Below are 10,072 nucleotides of genomic sequence, written 5' to 3' on the forward strand. Positions count from 1 at the left end.
TTAAAAAGATTGAAATTATACAAAGTATCTTTTCTAATCATAATGGAATGAAAATAGAAATCAATATCAAAAGGAAAACTAGAAAATTTACAAATATGTGGAAATTAAACAACACACTCTTAAACAACCAATTTGTCAAAGAAGACATCACAAGGGATGTTAGAGACAAATGAAAATGAAAACAATACACCAAAATTTATGAGATGGAGCAAAAGCGGTGCTAAGAGGGAAATTTTTAGTTGTAAATGCATACATTAAAAAAGAAGAAAGATCTCAAAAAAACAAACAAACCCCTAACTTTACATCTTAAGGTACTAGAAAAAGAAGAGCAAACTAAACCCAGAGCTATCAGAAGGAAGGAAATAATAGATTAGAACAGAGATAAATGAAATAAGGAACAAAAAAACAATAGAGAAAATCAAGCCAAAAGTTGGTTCTTCAAAAACAAAGACAAGCCTTTAAGTAGATGAGGTAAGAAAAAAGAGAGAAGACACAAATTAGTAAAATCAGATATGAAAGCGGGGACATCTCTACTGTTTTACAGAAATAAAAAGGATTATAAGAGAGGACTATGAATAACTGTATGCCAACAAATTAGATAACCTAGATGAAAATTCCCAACAACTTCCCAGAAATATACCATCTCCCTAAACTGAATCATGAAGAAACAGAAAATAGGAATAAATCTAGAATTAGGATGTCTGAAATAAAGTTTAAGGAAAATAACGAGTGTTGACAAGGATGTAGAGAAACTGGAACTCCTGTGCACTGCTGGCCGGAGCATAAAATGACACAGTCACTGCAAAAAAAAAAGTTGGGCGGGTCCTCAAAAAGTTAAACATAGAATTACCATACGATCTGGCAGTTCCACTCCTAGATATATACCCAAAAGAACTGAAAGCAGGGTCCCAGATACTTGTACTCCGGTGTTTCCAGCAGAATCATTCATAATAGCAGAAAGGTAGAAAGAACACAAGTGGCCATCAAGAGGTGACTAAAGGGGGCGCCTGGGTGGCTCAGTCGTTAAGCGTCTGCCTTCGGCTCAGGTCATGATCCCAGGGTCCTGGGATCGAGTCCCACATCGGGCTCCCTGCTCGGCAGGAAGCCTGCTTCTCGCTCTCCCACTCCCCCTGCTTGTGTTCCTGCTCTCGCTATGTCTCTCTCTGTCAAAAAAATAAATAAAAAAAATCTTTAAAAAAAAAAAAAAAAAAAAGAGGTGACTAAAGGAGCAGGGTGTGGTATATCCATGCAACAGAGTATTATTCAGCCTCAAATAAGAACAGAATTCTCATACATGCTACAACATGGATGAATCTTGAAAACACTATGTGAAGTGAAGTAAGTCAGTCACAAAAGGACAACTGTTGCATGGTTCCATTTATATGAGAGAAATTCGAAGAGATGGAAAGTAGATTCGAGGTGACCAGGGGCTGGCAGGGAGAAGAAATGGGGAGTTACAGGCACGCCTCTGAGATATGGCAGGTTTGGTTCCAGATCAATGCAATAAAACAAACATCACAACAAAGTGAGTCAAATGAAGTTTGTGGTTTCCCAGTGCGTGTAAAAGTTGTGTTCACCCTATACTGTGGTCTATAGAGTGTGCAATAGCATTATGCCTAAAAGAACCAATGTATATACCTTAATTTAAAACTATATATATATATTTTTTACTAAAAACTGCTAACAGTCATCTGAGCTTATAGAGAGTCCTAATCTTTCAGCTGATGGAGGGCCCTGCCTCCATGTCGAGGGCCACTGACTGATCAGGGCAGTGGGTGCTGAAGGCTGGGGCGACTGTGGCGATTTCTTAAGTAGGACAAGACTTAAGAAGACTTAAGAGAAGTCTGCCGCACCGAGTTACTCTTGCTTTCACAAATGCGATGCGTAGCATGCGATGCCTCGGATGGCGTTTTACCCACAGTAGAACCTCTTTGAAAACTGGAGTCGATCTTCTCAAACCCCACTGCTGCTTTATCAACTCAGGTGATCTGCTATTCTAACTCCTTTGTCGTCATTTCAAAAATCATCACAGCATCCTCACCTGGAACAGATTCCAGCTCAAGAAACCACGTTCTTTGCCTACCCCCTAAGAAGCAACTCCTCATCCGTTCAAGTTTTACCATGAGATTGCAACAATGCTGTCCCATCTTCCGGCCCCACATCTGATTCTGGTTCTCCTGCTGTTTCCACCACATCTGCAGTCACTTCCTCCACGGAAGTCTTGAACCCCTCAAAGTCCTCCAGGAGGGCGGGAATCCGCTTCTTCCAAACTCCTGTCCATGTTGATAAAGCTTATCGTCTCAAGAATCACACATGTTCTTAATGGTATCTAGGCGGTGAATCCTTTCCAGAGGGTTTTTAATGGACTTTGCCCAGATCCATCAGATGAATCACTGTCTGTGGCAGCTATAGTCTTACGAAGCATGGTTCTTAAATAATAAGACTCGACAGTTGAAATTACTCCACGAACCGTGGGCTGAAGAATGGACGTTGTGTTGGCAGGCGGGGAAACAACATGCATCTTGTTGTCTCTCTCCATGAGAACTCCTGGGTGACCAGGGGCTTTGTTAATGAGCAGTCATATTTGGAAAGGAATCTTCTTTTCTGAGCAATAGGTCTCAATAGTGGGCTTAAAATATTCGGTAAACCATGTCGTAAAGAGATGAGCTGTCAGCCAGGCTTTGTTGATCACTTACAGAGTAGAGAGAGCATAATTCTTCAGGGCCCTAGGACTTTCCAAATGGTAAATGAGCCCTTAAAGACACCAGCTACATTCACCCTTAAACAGAGAATCAGCTTGTCCTTTGAAGCATAGAAGCCAGGCCTTGACTTCTCTTCTCCAGCTATGAAAGCCCTAAATGGCATCTTCTTCCAATAGAAGGCTGTTACATCTACACTGAAAATCTTTTGTTTAGTGTAGCCACCTTTTTTTTTTTTTAAGATTTTATTTATTTACGTGACAGTGAGAGACACAGTGAGAGAGGGAACACAAGCAGGGGAGTAGGAGAGGGAGAGGGAGAAGCAGGCTTCCCTCGGAGCAGGGAGCCTGATGTGGGGCTTGATCCCAGGACCCTGGGATCATGACCCAAGCCGAAGGCAGTTGCTTAACCGACCGAGCCACCCAGGTGCCCCAAGCTGAGCTAGATCTTTCTGGATAATTTGCTGCAGCTTCTACATCAGCGCTTGCTGCGTTACCTTGTACTTTTACGTTCTTCCCTTCCACCTCATGAACCCACCTCTGCTCGCTTCAGACTTTTCTCCTGCAGCTTCCCCACCTCTCCCAGCCTTCACAGAATTGAAGAGAGTTCGGGCCTTGCTCTGGATGAGGCTTTGGCTTAAGGGAATGCGGTGGCTGGTCTGATCTTCTCTCCAGACCACTCAGACTTTCTCCATAGCAGCAATAAGGCTGTTTCACTTTCTTATCGTTCGAGTGTTCACTAAAGTAGCACTTTTAATTTCCTTCAAGGACTTCCTCTGCATTCACAACTTGGCTAACATTTGGCTCAAGAGGCTTGGCTTTCGGCCTAAATTTTCAATATGCCTCTCTAAGCTTCATCATTTCTAGCTTTTGATTTAAACTGAGAGACGTGGATCTCTTCCTTTCAGAGGCCACTGTAGGGTCATTAATTGGCCTAAGTTCCATATTGTTTTGTCTCAGGGACTAGGAAGACCCAAGGAGAGGGAGGGAGAAAGGGAGTGGTGGGTTGGTGGGGCAGTCAGGACACACAACATTTATAGGTTAAGTTCCCCATCTCACATAGGCTCGGTTCATGGTACTTCAAAACCCATGACAACAGGAACATCAAAGATCACGGATCACAGATCCCCATAACGAACAATAAAGTTGGGAATACTGTGAGAATTACCAAACTGTGACACAGAGATATGCGGTGAGCAAACGCTGTTGGAAAAATGGCAACAACAGACTTGCTTGACGCAGGGTTGCTTCAAACTTCCATTTGTGAGAAACAGATCTGTGAAGCACAATAAAGCAAAGCGCAGTAAAATGAGGTATGTCCGTTCTGTTTTGCAGGTACAGAACTTCTGTTTGAGGTGACGGAACATTTTGGAAATGGAGAGTAGTGATGGTTGCACAACATTGTGAATGTACTTAATGCTACTGAATTGTACACTTACAAATGGTTAAAATGGGGGGCGCCTGGGTGGCTCAGTCGTTAAACGTCTGCCTTCGGCTCAGGTCATGGTCCCGGGGTCCTGGGATCGAGCCCCGCATCGGGCTCCCTGCTCGGTGGGAGGCCTGCTTCTCCCTCTCCCTCACTTGTGTTTCCCTCTCTTGCTGTTTCTCTCTCTGTCAAATAAATAAATTAAATCTTTATAAAAAAAATGGTTAAAATGGTTAATTTTTATGTTACGTACATTTTGCCATAATAAAAAAAAAAACCTCCCGTATCTTATACAATTCTGGATGTTGTTGAGGGACTCAAAACTATGACTGAGAAAAGTATAAAGAAGCCCAGGATATTGCCTCTGAGTAGGGTTGACAGCTCCACTGAAGGTCTGAAATAATTGATAATAAAAGTCGACAGGGTTAGGAAGCAACATGGCACCTTTACCAGGAGGCCCCAAGCCTACTGTGGAGAAGTGAAGTCAGGTCCCTTATTCATGCGGTGACGGCAGGTCACTTACTCTCCTTGACCCCAGTCACTCCAAACTCCATCTCCTATCACAGCTCTGCCTCCAACACCCCCCTCCCTATGCCCCCCATGGAGGGACCTTTAATTGCTCTCAAAGTTCTGGATCTGACCTTCAACTAGGCATGCATCCCTCCAGCCTCTGGCAGGGGCAGACTAAACTGGGGCCGTCTGTCTGGTGCCCACCTCTGTTGAAACTGGGAAAGTCCCTCAGGGTGCCTCTGTCTCCCTCCCCCGCTCTCCCAGAATCCCTGGCCCAAGATTTGCTGAATAATGGGGACAGGAAAGTGCAGGGCGCTCTCACTTCCCTTCTCAGGAGGCACATGGTCTAGCTCTCTGCCCCATGGCCAGGGGTGGGGTGGGGTGGGCTTTCCTCTTCTCTCCTGGCAGGCTGGGTGCCCAGGCTCCAGGCCGCTCCTCCCCAAGAGCAACATTTCCCTGTTCCTGAGACCCATCTGAGGGGACCAGCTCCCTCCTCCCCTCAGAAGGCAGGTTTGGGCCAGGTGCAGGGGGTGGGGGGAGGGTGGGGGGCGGAGCAGAGGAGTCACTCAGGCTCCTGGCTCACAGTGTTGCAAAGTGACAGGTCCTACAACACACTCACTGTGTGCAAGGGAATAAGGGGTTGCAGAGGGAGGGCTCACTGCCCAAAGGGAAAGCCTTGGGAGCAGGGACCCCCTCATCCCTAGTGCAGTGCCCTCTCAGGCTTCCAGACCAGGTGGGTGGGCAGACTGACCCTCAGGGGGCAGGAGTGACAGGGAAGTAGCCCTTTCCACTTTGCTGGGCTACCTGGGCTGGGAAGGAGTTCCCTGGCATTGGCCGTGTGGAAAGTGAGGGGTGGGGCGGAGGTAAGGAACCAGAGAAAGCCAAGACAGCTCGTGTGTCCACCTGAGGGAGTGTGTGTGTGTTAGGGGGTGGGTGGGGAGTCCTACCACAGGTCAGGTGGCATCCGAGGCTTCCTTCTGAGTCTGGGTGTCTATTCCCCTGACTCGCCCTGTTTCCTGGGACCAACCCTGGCTCTGTTTAGGGCCCTGTCTGTCCACTCCTGGGCTCTGAGCAGGAGAGGAAGGGGCAAGAGGAGACTTCCATCTGTTCTGCTCCCCAGTCCAGGGGAGAAGACCCTCGTGCCACACTGGTCTCCCTGGGGCGCAGGGCCGCCACACCGAGCCACCCCTTCCACCCGGCCAGTCCTCTTGGAGCTGGCCACCAGGTCCCTGTGGCACTTCTGTCTGCGAAGCGAGGCTTCGGTCAGTTCAGGCCCCCACCTCCAACTCCAGTGAGGGACACAGCAGATGGGCCGAGCGCAGATGACAATCAATGAGGGACAACGAATGCAGGAGCCACCTCACCCTATGAAGTACTGCTAGAGGCTTTTGTCAGCGTCGTACTTGGCAGCAACTAACAATTCTCATTTCAAATTCTAAAATCAGTAGGTAAATACGTGTATTGAATAATTTGCCAAATTTCACGGTCAGAATTTCTTGCAGAATGATAAATTTCCATGTAATTGTGAGCTCGTGACCAGTGCACAACAAGTTTGATAATTTTGGTGGAGTCAAATTGCAACAGAACTGTGCCCAGAATAACTGTGCCCCATCTCAGCAGTGCCCACACTTGGGACACAGTCTGTCTCCAAAGTCACACAGCTGGAGAACTGACCAAACTTTCTGGAACAACACTTGTAACAGGTTCTTCACAATTTCTTGGCATGCACGCACACGTGTTGTATGTGTGTGTGTGTGTGTCCACTCCAGCTTCTGGCCTGTGCAGTGTACTGGGCTAGGGTCAGACTTTTTGGGCCACCGAAGTCCTGGCCTTCGTTGGTAACCCAAGAAGAGATGACAGAACTCTGGGGAGGGAGCAGGCAGTCTCTGCCAGGCTTGAGGCACAAAACCTGCTTCAACCTTCGAGAAGCTCCACCAGGGCAAGGCCAATGACAGCGATTCTGCTTTGGGCACAGCTGCGGAGTGCGTAAACCTTTCCGAAAGGGGATGGACACATCAGGACTTTAAAGGGGCCGCCCTCTGTCTCCACAATCTCACTTCTAGGAATTTAACCAGAAGAGGACTCTTCACGACTATGAGAAAGCAAGCAGAAGAGGTCTGTCCTCCAGTCGTTTATGCTGGCAAGGAATGACAAAACCTAACTGTCCACCAAGAGGGGGTGGCGGAGTGAAAGAATGGGCCCATCCACATGAAAGGACCTGTGAACCCCTTTAAATAGTGACCGTGTAGCCTGCTCCCTCCAGCCACAGCCTGAGCAGAGCCGAGCACCAAGCTCGGCTCCCAGTGACCATGGAGGCCCTTGATGCCCCAAGGCTGGCCCTGTCCCCGGAAGTACTACCTTCACAACTGGCGCTGTGCTCTCGGGCCAGGATGGTGACAACAGTCACCCCACATCTGGGGGGGCCCCCCATCCAGTCAGGAGAGACACCACCCCTACGAAATACCCTTGCCAAAAAAATCAAACCCGAATCTGCTCACACTTGTGGATCCACCCACCAATTCAGAAGCAAGTCAGAGGAGCACAGAAAAGGCCACCCAGAAACCCCACAAGGGGAATGCCATACATCTCTTCAACAACAGATGCCAGCGAAAAATAAACAAGACAGAGGGAGAGGGAGCAAAATCTTGCGAATAACGCACGGATCTTACTTAGATCCTGGGAATGTGAACAGCGGCTGGATTTCTGAGGCGGTTAAGAAAATCCCTGCTTGTCAGGTGGGACACTGGCCCTGTGGGTATGCTGTTTGAAACCCACCTCCCACCCAGATTTGCCCGGATTCAGGAGCGCCGGCCACCAGCGCCAGCCCACACGCAGCCGTGGAAGCGCAGAACCGGGAAGTCAGAGTTGAGAAACTCTTAAGAGCAATTGCACACAGTGGCTTTATGTCTATTGGGTGCCCTCGTAAGATAATGGGCTTTCCAAAAAGGAAAGGAGCTGCTGGTTAAGATCCTTGGCTTGCAGCCCCAAAGCGGTCACCACTCGTGGTTTATTTAGCCCCTCTGGATCTCAGTTTTCTCATCTATAAAATGGGAACAGAGCCACCTCTTTCGTAGGTTTGTTGGGACAGCAAAAGGAAGTAAGAGCCAAAAAAACACCCTTCAGAAAATGAAAGGTGCCAAGCCAAAGCACGTGGCGACTTTGTCACATTCCCAGTGTGGCCGGGGTCCTGTCCTCGCCCTACTCCCCGCATAGCTCCACTCACCCTGCTTCCTCCTCTGTCGAGTGCCACCATGGCCAATAACAAGATCACTGATAATAGACTAATTCATGTATCACTGGTCAAAACTAGATCACCAACCCTGCTCTGTGCCCCCAGCGTCTCCGGTAACCCTCCCAGAGCGCTGTGGGGCCGACTTCAGCACCCCATGGACAGATGGGGCTCTGGGAGAACAGCGGTCCCCGACCCCCCGTGTCCCGACCGGCTTCGAGGTCACAGCGTCACACACACGCCAGCACCAGCGCGAGTGCACACGGGCCGGGACCTCGCTGGCCTTCCTCCTGGGTCAGGCAGGAGTCCGGGTCCTGAGCCGTCCCCAGCCTGGCCCCTCCTCACTGCAGCAGAGCAGATGACCGCCGCTGTGTGGCCCCGTGGGGAACACGGGGGTGCGGGCCTTCCGTGTGGCTTCCCGTCCCTGGCTCAAAGCACACATTACCTTCGACCCTGCAAAGCTCAACCAGCGGAGCAGAGGGGTCAGAGGGCTACCCAGGGCAGAGGTGCTCCCAACGGCCCCATGTCCCAGCGCAGGTGGGCCGCTGGGGCCCTGGGAAGCAGCCCAGAAACTGCTTGCTCTTCACGAGACAATGAGTCCACTGTTGACGGGCCAGGGCCTTGATTAATATTTGCAAAAGGAGCAAAGTGGAAAATTCCATCTGGGCCGAGGCGGGGCGCGGGATGTGTCAACAACCTCAATGACCTTGTTCTCTCAGGGATGGACCAGGCAGAGAAACGAAGGCCTGATAAAGGTGACAGAACCTGAGGCTGTCGCTGCACTTGGGTCCAAAGGAATTTCCTTCCTTGGGTTGCAGAGGTATTACTTTGGCTGTCTGTCCTGCCTGCCCTGCCCCCAAATTTACACAGCATCTTGAAATCCTTCAACTTTCTCCCTATCTCTTCAGAGTGTCCCCACAGCCCTGCCAGGCCAGCAGGGTAGAAGTCAGCCCCAGGTTATAGATAGGAAAACTGAGGCTCCAAGACACCAAGAGCTTCACCCAAAGCCAGCGGCTGGAGAGTGGCACACCAGGCAAATCCTGCGTCTCGGCCGCCCCTGGCAGCACAGAGCCTGTCCCGGGGAATGTGGAGTCAGGTGCCCCCGGGGACTGGACAGGGCAGCCTTCTGGGCTCCAGTAGAGGCCCTGACCGTCACTCCTCCAGAGGAGGAAGAGGAGAAAGAGGAAGAAGCCCAAACCGGCTCTCCTGGGCAGGCAGCTTTGTAAGCACCACCTGGCAGGAAGGTGCGCATCATTTGTGCGTTCAAGCATTTAGCGGTGCCTCCGAAATCCCGGGACAGGAAGGCACCCTGCGTGGCGGCTCTCTGAGAAACCCAGAACGGGCGCAATTTGTGCCTGAAGGGGTAGGGTCAGAGTACCTCCAAAGGTTACTTCCCTCACAGGCTCAAGTCACCTCTGCGAGCTGATGTCACTTCACTGTCTCCTCCGCCCCGTGGGACAGAAAAGGAACCTGAGGCTCTGAGAAGCAGTGACTGGCCACACAGAGAGAGACGAAGCGGAGACCACTGGGTATTTAGTGGCCCTGCCCCCGGTTTAGAAAGCCACAGCGTTATTGGGCTTAGGTAGTCAAATAAATGGTGTCCTTTGCAGCAGGGCCCTCAAAGGCTGTATGCTTGATCACCAAGGACCTCTCATGAAGGACACTTTTTGGAATGACCTTCCAAGCCAGTGTGGACCCCCGAGAAGACAGGCAGGACAGCTTGCTTGTCCGCAGAGAACACCAGCTGTGGCAGGGCCCTCCTGCCACGCCTCACCTTGCAGTCCTGTCTGCAGAGCCGGCCACGGGCATCATCACCATCCGGGAGCCCCAGCACTGTGCCCCCCACACCCCCTGCCCAGGTTCCCTCCTTCCACCCCCCCACCGCATGCTCAGTGACCTCCACACCATACTCACCTGCCCCCTTCACCCACCAGCCCCTTCCCCTGTAGAAGGAACCCCCGCCTCTCCTTTTCTTAAAACCAACCCCCCTGACCCCACTCCAGTCTCTGAACCCACTTCCTCCCATGCCCGTCTTCTCCCTTCTTGCCAAAACCACCCCTGACTGCCAGTGATGTAAGCCAGGCCAACCCTGACCTCTCTGCCCCATTGATCCGTGAGGGCTGCTCCCTCACCCCCGGGTTTTCTCGCCACCCCCCCCCCCCTTATATGTCTGACTCACAAATCCTATCTCCCGGTACCACCTCTGCAT

The 10,072-nt window shown here is 50.4% G+C and overlaps 1 protein-coding gene across 3 annotated transcripts in view; it reads right to left on the minus strand.

The window, feature by feature from the left end:
* Window positions 1–10,072, minus strand: part of CHDH (choline dehydrogenase) — a 34,034-nt gene that overhangs the window by 22,578 nt on the left and 1,384 nt on the right. Inside the window, exon 2 of one of the 3 annotated variants that reach the window (XM_081819166.1) lies at window positions 4,138–4,309. The exons of the other annotated variants lie outside the window; for them this stretch is intronic. The gene's annotated coding sequence lies outside the window, so the exon portion shown is untranslated. The remainder of the gene's footprint in view (window positions 1–4,137; window positions 4,310–10,072) is intronic. 3 annotated transcript variants of the gene reach the window in all.

Source organism: Leptonychotes weddellii, chromosome 1 (assembly GCF_054177405.1).
Source record: "Leptonychotes weddellii isolate Sample4059 chromosome 1, ASM5417740v2, whole genome shotgun sequence".
Classification (NCBI taxonomy): Eukaryota; Metazoa; Chordata; class Mammalia; order Carnivora; family Phocidae; genus Leptonychotes; species Leptonychotes weddellii.